General features: G+C 55.9%; 1 protein-coding gene across 1 annotated transcript in view; it reads left to right on the top strand.

The window, feature by feature from the left end:
- Nucleotides 1-12,575, top strand: part of SDK1 (sidekick cell adhesion molecule 1) — a gene marked incomplete at its 5' end in the record, with an annotated part of 365,000 nt that overhangs the window by 232,609 nt on the left and 119,816 nt on the right. The gene's annotated exons all lie outside the window — the stretch shown is intronic.

The raw sequence follows: 12,575 nt of genomic DNA, 5'->3' as shown, positions 1-12,575 counted from the left end.
CAGGGCACACAGGTTCGTGCCCCGGTCCGGGAAGATCCCACATGCCACGGAGCGGCTGGGCCTGTGAGCCATGGCTGCTAAGCCTGCGCATCTGGAGCCTGTGCTCCACCACGGGAGAGGCCCCAACAGTGGGGGGGCCCGGGAACCGAAAAAAAAAAAAAAAAAAAAAAAAAAAAAAAAAAAAAAAAATTAAATAGCAGCTCTCATGGGTAGTTCTGGTTCCGTAATGCTTTGCTTAATTAGTAACCTTTGACTGTAGAGTGAGCAAAACGTCTCCTCCCACACTTTCATGGTGTGCGGTAAAAGGGGCGATTGCAAATGTGACGTCTTTTCCTCTGATCCTGCTTGCCGGCCCGGTGCGTCTGGGAGCCCCGCCGTTCGCAGCTGTTGGCTGTGTCTAATCACCATGATAACACCCGGGCTTCTCCAAAGGCTGCTCTGAGCAAGGTTTTCTGTAATGAAGATGCTGGTGGTAGCACTTGGGTGCAGATAAAACTGGTTCCATCCGAAAATGTAAAGAAAAAGCCCATTTAGTGCTTATTTGTGCATAATAGTCGCCATTTTCTTAACAGGCACTGTTTCAGGGAGTGTTATGGGCTAATAAAATGCAGCGTGGGCTGCTGAGTGCTGGTCTCCAGATAACTACAGAGCAGCGGAGGTGGCAGGCCAGTGCCCAGGAGCCGCGGGCGAGGCGCTCACAGATGCCCGAGGTGGCCCAGCAGTGTCTACGGCAGTGGCATTTGGAGACACACCTTCCGTGGAGAACTTGGGGTACGGGGTGGAGTGACGCTCTGTCTCCCAAGTACACGTCCCCCCAAGGGACCGGATCAGGGGCTGAAGAGTGGAAGCCTGGGCTTTGTTTCCTTTTCTTTCTGCTGACGTGCTCCCCCGAGAGAAATCTTTCGGGGTGTATGCGGCCCCGCGTGTCCCCATCATACCTGGTCCAGGCCTCTCCCAGTAAATCTCTCCTGGCGTTGAGTTCTCGGGAAACACACTTTGTTTTGTCACAGTTGAGGCCCAGGCTGCTGGGCTTGCAGCCAGCACGCTGCCTGGGAGTTCCGGGTTGGGAGCCCTCCTGCCCGTCCGAGGCCTCACCTGTCCCCTCCACGCCTGCACCCACTCCCCGCGCGCCGAGGGCCGGTGGGTTCCAGTCCCGAGCTGACCTCCGGGTGCCCGCATCTCCAGCGCGGAGGGAAGAGGAACTCGGAAGAAACAGGGCGCCGGACCCTCACGGCAAGTGAGGGAGAAGCAGACAGCCGCGGGCCTCCGGGGAGGCTCCGTCCACGACCCTCCTTTAGAACGGGGACGGGGAGGTGCGCCCACATCGGGGGAGCAGCTCTCCGAAATGTTGCTCTCAACGGTCTGCTGTGCTGTGAATGCATTCCCAGTGATTTTTTCTCTTTAACAGTCCATAAACGTGTTAAATAGCAAGTTGGGAAACATCGAGGCTTAGAAAGATCGGAGGTTCCCTGCAGCAAGATACTCAGATGCCCGGCTCTGCCCGGGACCATCCAGTGTTCCATCCTCAGCTGGGCCAGGCTGTTCGCAGGATGGGACCGGCTGGGACCTTCCAGGAAGTACGTGGCCCCGGGAAGGCCGGGGAGGGACAGGCTGACCAGCGAAGATGGTGCCAGAGCGGAAACCGGGCACATCAGAGAGGAGCCGTCCTCGGCACAAGGCTGCCAGGGGTGTAGGAGACCCGTCGCGCTGCCAAGGGCCACAGGGACGGGGCTGGCACACAGAACGAGTCCTGCCGCCTCTCCTGGGCTCGCTCCCTCGGGAAAACGTTGGGAGAGTAACAACGCCTTGAGAGCCTCAGCGTCGGACTCACACTTATTAAGCACTTAATAAACACAGCACATAATAAAAGTATTAAAGCCAAGGCAAATGTTTGGACTCAGATTGCTGCTTGAGTAGCTGTGGCTCCGAGGAAGGACTGTCCTTGCACTGGGGGTGTTCCTGGCACAGGCCCGTGGAGACAGCGCAGGGTTCAGCCCCGGGAAATACTGCAGAGTCAAGCCGACCGCCAGGCCAGCCCCACCAGGCTGGGCCCACCAAGGTCAGCGACCTGCTGGTGCTCAGGACAGGAGGTGCTGGAGTTCCATGCGGGCCTCCGGTCAGAGGAGCAGGTGGGCCGCGTCCCCAGTGGGGGCAGTGTGGGTGCAGCTGGGAAGGAGCAGCTCGTGCAGCCAGAAGCCAGCTGGGCGTCCAGCTGCTGGTGGGAGAGTGTAGTCACAGGGAGCCCAAACCATCCCGAGTCCAGCCGTCCCTGGTCCCCTTTCCCAGTAGAGACCTTCCATCCTTCCATCCTTCCAGTTTATGTATTTTCTACCTCCGACGGTGTGCTCTTTGTCTCTGGCAGGGTCACAGGCCAGATGCTTTTTATCTCATCACTTTGAGGTCTGGAGTTGGGGATTTCTGATTGCTAATTATCTCTCCTCCTTCCCTCGATATGGGTGGATATTAGGGCTGTTCGTGGCCCTTTCGATAAGTATCTGTCACCATTTCAATTGTAATACGCCTTGACTGTGGTTGAATTTCTTTTTCATAATAGGAAGAAAAAGAGTGACATTTTTTCTGAACAGTCTGTCACAGATGCATAAGAGGGCTGTCACTTCTCTGATGGTTTCTTCAACAATGGCCCAGCCATCTGGGTAAAGTTGCCGAGACGGGCTTCAGCTCTGTTCTGGTGTAGTGCCTCTGCCTGCGCGCTTAGGTGCTGAGGGGATAGGTGACAGTGAAATATACACTCAGATATTTCAAAATGTTTATTGTTTGATTGATTGTCCATAATAACACCCTTATGATGACTTTTCTCTTTTATTTCTCAACTTGCATAGGAAATCTGTACAAGATGAGCGGTTTGAAGTGGCTTTTTTGTTCATTAGTCTGTCAGATCCTTTTCGGTCCTGTTATGGGACTTTTAAAAATAAGACAGAGGAAAATACTGCAGCGTTAAGTGACAACTCAAGTACAACTGAGGGACGCGTTTTACTACAAATGTCATTTTCAAAAAATAGAGGTCAATGCACATATAAATCACAACTGTCAAACTAAATTAAATTTTACAAGAGTAATATTTTCCTGTTCTTTTTGAGGACCGCTCAAATTCTTCCATCCTAATTCTCTTGTTGGAATTTTAGATTTGCCTGTATGTTTCATTTTTCTGGTCATTAGGTTTTATACTTGTTTCATTTAGTCATACATTCATCCAGCAAACATTTATTAAGCATCTACTGTCATATAGGTTTCAGGATTCATGCTACATACTAGATTACAAAGATGGAAAACTTTTAGTACCCACCTCCAGAAACTCACAATCTGGGCGGAAATGTGGGAGGGATGATTGAGATGTAATATAATAATAAAAATGAGGCTTGTGAGAATTGTTATAAAAAATGTTGCCAAGACAGTAGCAGAAAGAAAATGGGTAACAGAATAGGGTAATCAAGGAGGGCTCCATGTAGGAGGCGAACTCTAAGTTGGGCCTTGAAGGATGCACAGTATTTTGATGGGGAGCAGGGCATTCCAAACAGAGAGAATAGCAGAGTGAAAGGCATGGCACCCGCTGTTTTAAAATGTGAATTTCATTTCTAGTCAGGTAGAGTGAGGCCAGTGGATCAGGAGACAACTCCCTGAAAAGACCATTTGTTACTCACAGATCCCAAGAGGAGGGAGCACATGATGCCAGGCAGGGCCACACAAGGAAGCACCAGCGTGTGTCAGGAGGCAGACGGGGGAGTGTGGACCAGAGACCTCACTGTGGACCAGAGAGAGACTTCCCTGTGGTTTCCGTGGAAGGAGTGGACAAGACAGGGTGGGCAGGCTGAGGACTGGCTAGTCTGGATCATTCCAGCAGGCTGTGGGGCACAGGGCCCGTCCCTGGTTGTCTGGTACCTGCCCTGGGTGCTGAGGGCAGGGGGACAGTGGTCCAGAGTGTGGGAGCCCCGTGGAGGAGGGGGTGGGGTGAGGGCTCTGGGTTGGTTGGTTTGCATTGGAAAGGTGTGCTCACAGGTGAGTTGTTTGTCATCTCTAGGACCCGGCTGCCCCGGGAGGGGCAGTCCCAGCTGGGTCAGCCAGGCCCCGGATGTCAGGGCACGAAATACAGAAACTAGAACTGTGGCTGATACACCCGTGGTGAGGGCTGAGCAGCTGCGTGGTCGGGCCCCGTGTGAGCAGGTGGTGATGGGAGGTGAGACCGGAGGGGAGGCAGGAGCCGGTGTGAGCAGCCTGCAGCACCTTTACTAAGGGTGGAGATTGTTTGTGTCTGAAAAGGTCGGCAAGAGCCTGCATCTCCTGGTCTCTGAGCATGTGCCAGGGTGTCTCGGCACTCCCCACGCTTCACCCCAGCAGAGTCTCCCGACGGACCTTCACTTCGGAGCCCCAAGGCCAGGTCCCCGCATCACACGAGCACGTGTCGGGCCGGTTCCGGTGTTCCAGTCCCTTTCCCGACCCTCCACACACACCCCGCTCCGTGAGTGATGGGGCCCAATCCTCGCCGGCACTGCAGAATCTTAGAAGGTGGCACCAAACCCCGCCACGGGGTGCAGGACGGCGTGGGCAGTCCTGTTTGTCCTTGAGAGGCTTCGTGTCTGACGGGAGAGAGGGGACAGACAGAGATGCCGTCCCCCCAACACTTGTGACAGACATGGAGGAGGCCAGCCTCGCTGTCGAGGCAAGCAGGAGAGGAACCGGGGGTCCAGGGTCCCACGGCAGGACGGACGGAGACTGCGGCTGGAGGGCGGGCGGGGTGCCGAGACTGGTCCCGAGCCGCCCGGCGTCGTGGAACCACTCTTGTATGCGGGGCTTGGGCCAGACACAGGGGGCCCACAGACTCAAGGGAGGCAGGCCCCCAGGGGCCCCCAGTGCAGGGACAGTCATGCGTGCACAGGTGGCTTCCAGGAGAAGCCTCTTCTTGGGTAGGGGAGGACTTTATGGAAAAATTGGTTCCTAGAAGGATATTTCAGAGGGGATGTGAATAAGGTGGCAAAAACCCAGGCGCGCATCGGGGGAGGTAAGACTGGGGGGCCGGCCTCGAGTCTGCGGACAGTGAAGGCCATTCAGTGGAGCCTGGGCCGGGGGTTAAAGCCGTGTGCCGTCCGAACTGGATGTCGACCCCGTCTCTCACTTTATGGCCGCAACAGGTGAGGCCCAGAAATTTCTGAGGCCTGAGTGTTGTGGGCATTGTAGGCTGGGCTGTGTAGGGTGACCGATGGGGAAGGGGGGCCTTCCTGAGATCAACAGCCGGGGGCTCCATCTGACCTGTGACTTTCTAGCTGCTCATCAGGGAAGCAGGCTCGCTAGGCCAGTGGCCATGACCAGACACGAGGGCAGGCTAGCCGGCAGCCCTGAACTTTGGTCTGTTTTAAGGAAGAGAGGCTTTTCTAAGAGATGTCATTCTTTTCTTTTAAGTCACTGAGATTGACTATCCAAATAGTTCAAGCAGTCGGTCAGGAGCTTCTAAACTGGGGTCCTGTCAGTGAAATCAAGTGAAGGTAAGAGAGGCCGAGGGGCCTCCCAGCATCGGGCAGAGGCGGGGGGGGGGGGCCTCATTTATCCTAAGTAATGATAACAATAATGATAACAGTAATATTGTGCTTAGATTTTAAAACATACATTAAAATAAATATGACTATTAAATGAAAAATGTCTTTGTGTCACCTCAAATTGTCTCTCATGCAGAGGTATATGAGGCACATTTTGGGAAAAATTATCAAAGGGATCACTTTTGGACAGCTGGTGCTTGGGCTGCTTTGCTGCCATGAGCCTTTAGCATCTGCGAATCTTGGATGTGGCACCCCCTCCCCATGTCTACAGTGGGCTAGGCCCTATGCTGGGTGCTGGGGCCACAGAGGAGAACAAGACACAATTCTTGCCCTCAAGGGGTGCTCAGTCTAGCAAGGAAGGCATATATGGAGACAAACACATCATAGTCCCTAGCAACAAGTCCATATAATACCAGTCTGTACAGAGTGCTGAGGGCATACAAAGAGAGGGCATGGAAGGCTTCACGGAGGAGGTGGCATCTTGAAGGGCAAAGGGAGAGAGAATGTTCCAGGCAGCAGGAACAGAGCAGGATGTATAAAGGCACCTGCAAAGTTTTTGTGGCCAGAGCACAGGATGAGGGTCAGGGACAGGGGTGGGAGGTGTGCTATGAAGCTGCAGAGATGGTCAGAGGCCACATTATCAAGAGACTAGAAGACCATGGTCTTACCCTAGAGACCATGGGGAGCCTCTGAACAATTTTAAGATGGGGAGGAGGCCCATCTAGTGTGATCTAAGGCTAGAGCAAGTTCCCCAGCTGCTGCTCCATCACACCGGGCTTCAGGGTCTCACTCTTCACCTGGGAACAATGGCAGAACAAAGGATTTCTATGAAGCCTTGGGCATGTGCTGAAATGGATCGCTGATTTTAGTTTTTAGCTCTAAATTGTCAACTATATTGTTTTTCTTGGAATATAGATCCCCCCTGTTATCAGAAAGCCTTTCAATGACAATTAAGTATAACCACTAATTACCACTTTCCTGCCTCTGACCTGAATTAGAACCTGAGGCTGTGAATTAATCCCCCAGGCTTCTGGCATTTATAGGATATCAGCACTTAAAGGATGTTACCCTGATGTTTCGGGTGCTCTGGTCTTAACTTACAAGGGACTACTGCAGTCTCAAACGGAATCGAAGCAATTTCTAAAATAGCCTATGATTCATTTTTTCTCCCCTCCTGTGCCTAAATCTTCTGGCTCCATGTGGAGGGATAGGCACAAGTAACTGGAGAGGTGACATCACAGGAGTGTGCTGCATGCCTGCCAGCCAGCCAGCTCGTGGAGCTCAGCCTCGAGCAGTCGATCTGCCGGTCTGGGCGATGCCTCCCAGCCACTTTGGAGTCACGGCTCCAGGTTCTTTGGTCCATGAGCTTTCTCCACATTTCTTTTTCAGACAAAAATTCTGGGCCGGGAAATCCAGGGTAATGGGAATAGCAGCAGCAGGAAGAATAATACAGCCTTACATCTGTATAATGATTTAGAGTTGTGAAAGCCATTTGCTCCATTTTCCTCCACCCAAACACCAGTGGGAAATGGAAGCTGGGATTTTAGGCCTGCACTGGAGACAAACTCTCGCTCTCTTACACAAAAGAGCTAAGTGCTAACATTCCCTGTTCCCCTCAAAGTACATCCTGATTGGGCCTTGGATGCCACCAGAAGGTCATCGAGATTCCTTTCAGCTTCTAGGTGCTTCCTGGAAGAGAAATTCTCCAGGACAAATTTGCCTGGCAGGCACAATCTATGAACCATGCCATCCTGATGTAGCTAGCAAGTAGTGCCAGTCCCAGCACTGCCAACTTGTTCTGCACACCCTGGCTTACAGTCCCTATGGTCCCGAAGACCTTAACTGGAGCCAAAGGCATAGCCCCTAACTGTGGAGCCCCAAAGGTAGGGTGTGTCATGAACATCTGGAAGTGCCAACAGCTGCCACGGTAGCTCAAGGTCCCGTGAAAGGAAAAAACACCACTGTAACAGCCATCATTGTGGATCCTGCAGTGAAGCACCACTGAGCCCACCCGTGAACAACCGAGGAGTGGAGTGGAGGGATTCCTTCCTTGGAGGAGCCATAAAAATAGTTCTGCAGTGGTCTCATGTTGGCTCTGTGATATTCAAGCACCTGGTCTCAGCATAGCTTGGTGTCCCCAATGCTCTATTGCTACTGCCAGCATAAGAAGTCTCCCAGCCTGGCTTCCTTCCCCTGCTCCTCCCTAGCATTGTGGCTGCCAGGCTGGACACCAAAGGGGTGGCATACTCTTGCTTGGCCTTCTTGGTTAAATTTCAGTGTCACTTGTGTGTGTGTGTGTGTGTGTGTGTGTGTGTGTGTGGTGATGGTGGTGGTGGTGCGCCCGGAGTGGGGGTGGAACACGATGATAGAAGCAGTGACCCACAGATGCTTAGCAGTATTGAGAGAGTGGCAGGTGGGGGGGGGGGGGGGGGGGGCGGGCAGCAAGCGTCGGGGATGAGGCCCTGGCTCAGAGGCTGGAAGCAGGAACGTCCTCCCGGCGGTCAGGAGGCACGAAGGCCGCGCCGGGGTCCGAGCCGTCCTCGTGGAGGGACGTCAAATGCCAGGGAGAAGGAGGACACTGCTGAGGGGAGAAAGGAGGGGCCGGGATGGACCCGGGAGAGACGTAGTTTCGGGGTCACTGCAGGCAAAGGAGGAAGCAGAGGAGAGGTGGCTGGGAAGCCAGACGGGGCCAGGAGTACCCAGGGTCACAGCCCCAGGAGAGCAGCATTTGAGATGGAGGGGCGTTTAAGGCAGAGGACCAAATGGTCATTTCACAGCCCTCCTGCTTCCGAAGATAAGAAGAGTGTTAAAGGGCTTCTCCGGCGGCGCAGTGGTTGAGAGTCCGCCTGCCGATGCAGGGGACGCGGGTTTGTGCCCCGGTCCGGGGAGATCCCACATGCCGCGGAGCGGCTGGGCCCGTGAGCCACGGCCGCTGGGCCTGCGCGTCCGGAGCTTGTGCTCCGCAACGGGAGAGGCCACAACAGTGAGGGGCCCGCGTACCGCAAAAAAAAAAAAAAGTGTTAAATAGTTAAAAAGTAACTGAATAAGCAGCTAGCAAGGTACTGGGGAGGAGCGGGGAGGGCGGGGACCCTGCTTCTGGCTGTTTCGGAGCAGGGAAACTCAGTCAGTGCCAAAGGCACCCCGCCCTGCCCCCACCAGCTCACGAGGGTTGCAGGCTGTCCAGACTCTTCGGGAACTGGCCTCGAGCCCTGTCCACCCTGAGTCCTCTCCTGGCTGTGCCGCGATCTGCCAGCAGTGCCACGCGGAGGGGCCCCAGCTGTCCGGGGCTCCCTGGGAGACTCCTCTGGCTCAGGCAAGGGGACACAGCTCGGAGCCCGAGGGGACTCGGGAGCTGTGCAGGTTGCTTGGCAGGCAGGTTTTCCTCCTGACACCAGGGTTTGGCAGGTTTCCATAGAGTGGATTCTTGGAGCATCTTTTCCTCTCTCCTTAGCTCTGGATGAAAGGAGAGCTGCTGCCTCCCACCCTCCCCGTCCGGCTCGTCCTCTCCCTGCGCAGCTGCAGGTCCACGTGCTTCCTCTCTGCGTGCAGTTACCTTGTGGGCCAGGTCAATGCCTGTCCTCTGAGTGGCCACTGATCCCTGACCTCCGGGTGCTGAGCTCATCATGGCAACGGCGGCCATGGCAACTCGAGCTCTGATGGAAAAACCACTTGGCAAGGCTGGCGGGGTGTGGGACCCCAGGAACTGAAAGAGCAGGTGTGTCCGAAGGCGCCAAGTGCAGGCGGGCTGTGGGAGCAGCGGCCCAGAGCCCTCCCGTGGAGGTGGGCAGTGGGGCAGCCTCCCCTGGGGCTTTAGCAGAGGACAGCGGGCTCCCCGATGGGCCCTAATGACCACCCCCACTGAGTGGCATTTGAAACGCGTGGCATTTCTGCTCGTGTAATAAGTATTGTAAAGTGCTGTTTGTTAGCTTTAAAAGAAAAAGAAGGAAAAAAAATTGTTAAAATCCCAGCCTCCCCACGGAGCTCTGGTTTGTTTTAACTTTAAAGAATCCTGCCACACTCTCTGCCTAGCGCATCGTAGGGAGCGGCCGCTTGCTTCTAGAAAGTCCGTCGTCTTGATGGTCTTGAAATCCAACCAGAGAGCCCAAGGAGCCCAGCAGGGATCAGAGGACTCCCCTTCCGCACCGAGAAGCCTCCTGTCTCTTTAGATCCAAATGTAAACCTTTTATTGTAGAAATTTAACCCCGGCCTCCGCCGAGGTCTAGAACTACAATCATGTTTTCGGTAATAATTTGTTTCTGGAGCTCAGTGCCAGGCAGCCCGTTTTCAATACTGCCTTGGAAGTCACACACATGTTTGTCTGTGTATTCATTCATGTGTTAAACCAACGGGTCGGGCCCCGAGTTTGGGCTGGACCCTGGGGGAGGTGCTGGGGCTTCAGTGGCGAGTCAGACCCTGAACCCACCTTGGGGGCTCGTGGGACAAGTGACAGCAAGCGTGGAAGACGCCTCGGGAGGAGGCGGAAGACACACCGCGTGCCCTGGGGCGGGACGCAGGCAGGGTAGGTCGCGTGGTAAACACACAGGTTCGGGAGCCAGGGGGTCTCCGCTGCAGCTTCGCGGCTCCACTGTGAGAGCATGAACGTGGGGCCGGCCGTACGCCACGAACCGGTGAGCGAGGCCGTGCGCCAGTGAAACTTTATTTACAAAGCAGGAGGTGGGCCGGGTTCGGCCTGTGGGCCGGAGGTTGCAGGCGCCAGCCAGAACTAGAGCCTTGTTGAGTAAGTCTGCCTAAGGCTCTTCTGCCTTAAGGACTCTGACTGTGTTTGACTTACCATTTAGGATTTGGCCCAGACCCTGTAAAGTGAGCTGCAAACCCGTAGCAGCCGCAAACCCGGAGGTTTTGCCGCTGTGCTGCTCTTTTGGCCGGTTTCACGTTGCATGTTGCCGTCTCCTTGCGGCCTCCTTCCCCGCGCTGACTCAGACTCCCCTCGGGCGCTCTCCCCTGAACCACCTTCGCACCTGCTGCTTCCCTCATCCGTGAGCAGTGTAGATCTTCGACACGCGCTGTGTTTGAGCGAGAACTGGGCGTGATCAGCCCTGCGCCGGGGCACGTGGAAGGTGCCGGCACAGCACAGAATTAGAACATCGCCTTCTGGCGGCCTGTGGCGGGGGGGGGATAGTGGGGGGCCAGGGGGTCCCCGTTCATCGGGGCTTCCCAAAGGCCTGGTGCTGCCCCGACCCGAAGGAGCTCGCCGGCCGCGTGAAGGAGCGGAGGGCTGGGTGCGTCTTGCGGACGTGTGGGCGTTTGGGACTATGTGGTGCCATTAGGTCGTGACGGCTGGGCCCGCAGAGACATGCGGCACCCACCTGAGCCCCCAGAATGCGGACTCCATTCAAATCCAGGTCTTTTAAAAAGGAGCCAGAGAGCTGCTGGGGTCGGGGAAGGGGGGTGACCTCGGGTGTCCCCACCCTACACTTGTAGGTTACACTCGTCAGAGCGAAAGCCCCACAGCCAACCCGCAGCCCCTTCTGTGGGGTCCGGCGCTGAAGACGTGGAGAGCTGGCCGCCTCGGTGCAGGGCCCTGGACTCCGGCCGCATCCTCCCGATGTCACTTGAACGGCTCGCTGCTGTGCTGCCTCCCGGGCTCGTTACCCGCTCTGATCTCCTGCCCTTTCCCCGCCATATGTTTTTGGCTGGTCATCCCATGTTTTATTTTGATGCTTTCTAACCGAGGTGAAATCATGATAAACGTAAAGTGAACCGTGTTAGCCTGTACGGTTCACGAGTTAGCGCCTCTGCAGCACACACCCACCACCTCCGTCTAGTTCTGAAACCTTTGCCGGGCTCCACCCACCCGTGCCCGTCAGGCTGCCACTCCCTTTCCCCACCTCCCCCAGCCCCTGGTGCCCACCAGTCTGCATTCTGTGTCTATGGGTTTACCTATTCTGCGTATTTTATGAAATGGAATCATACAGTACGTGGCCTTTGGAGTCTGGCCTCTCTCTCAGCATCACGCTTTCGAGGCCCACCCACGCCGTAGCGGGCGTCAGGGCCCCCCTCCTTTCCTCGGCTGAGTAGTGTCCATCCTGTGGCTGCCCCGCCGTTTGCTTCTCCATCATCCCTCGATGGACACTCGTGTTGCTTGTGCCCTTGGCTGCTGTGAGCAGAGCGGCGTGAACGCGTGCGTACGAGGACTTGTGAGAGAACCAGTTTGCACTTCTGGGTGTGGACCCAGCAGTGAAACCGCCGGGTCACGTGGTGATTCTAGGTTTCTGAGGAGCTGCCAAGCCATTTTCACGTGTTTAGTCAAGGGTATTTGGAGTTCTGCGTTCAGTTTCTTGGGGACTCAGGCCGCCCGGCCCCGCGTTTGCTGTCCCCCTCTCATCCTCCGCGCCCGTTTCTCCAGTTTACCAAGGTCGTTTGAATTCTCGCGCCACCCTCCCATGACCACCTGCCAGCCTGCCTGGGACAGGGACGCAGGGACCTGACGAGAGCTCAGAGGCTTCCCTGGCTCGTGGTGACTCGTGTCCCCCGCTGTTCTCCCGCGGGGACAGGCCCTGGGGCTCTGCAAGGCGGCGCGAGTTGGGCAGAGAGACTGGGGCAGGCAGAATTCGAAGCTGCCTCAGAAGGTGGCGAGAACCACGAGATGTGTGGCTTGGGGGCAGGCTGGGTGGTCCTGGAAGGGTCAGAGCCACGTGAAAATACCTCCAGGGCAGCCGACTGGACGGGAAGTTCACGGACGCAGAATAAAATCAGCAGGAGTGGGTCACTGGGCAGGAGCAGAGGGCAGGCAGGGCGCCCCACTTGGAAAGGGCTCAGCTGTGCCCCGAGGCGGGTCCTCACCACCTCAGCAGCGAGTCCCCTGCGGAAGGACCTCCGGGGTCCCGGCCAGCGGCGGTGTCTTTGGTGTGTGTTTGGGCAGAAGGGGTCAGGGTGGGAGCGGGAAAGGCTGAGGCCCCGGCTCGGCTGCAGTGGAAGGGGCTCTGAGCCCTCCGTGAGGACACCCGGCCACCCAGGTCCCGTGGGGTCCTGGGCAGGTCTTCTCTGATGAGTTATCCCCTCAGCAGG

Source organism: Lipotes vexillifer, unplaced genomic scaffold, assembly GCF_000442215.2.
Source record: "Lipotes vexillifer unplaced genomic scaffold, Lipotes_vexillifer_v1.1 scaffold625, whole genome shotgun sequence".
Taxonomy (NCBI): Eukaryota; Metazoa; Chordata; class Mammalia; order Artiodactyla; family Lipotidae; genus Lipotes; species Lipotes vexillifer.
This window is presented reverse-complemented; position numbering and strand designations above follow the sequence as displayed.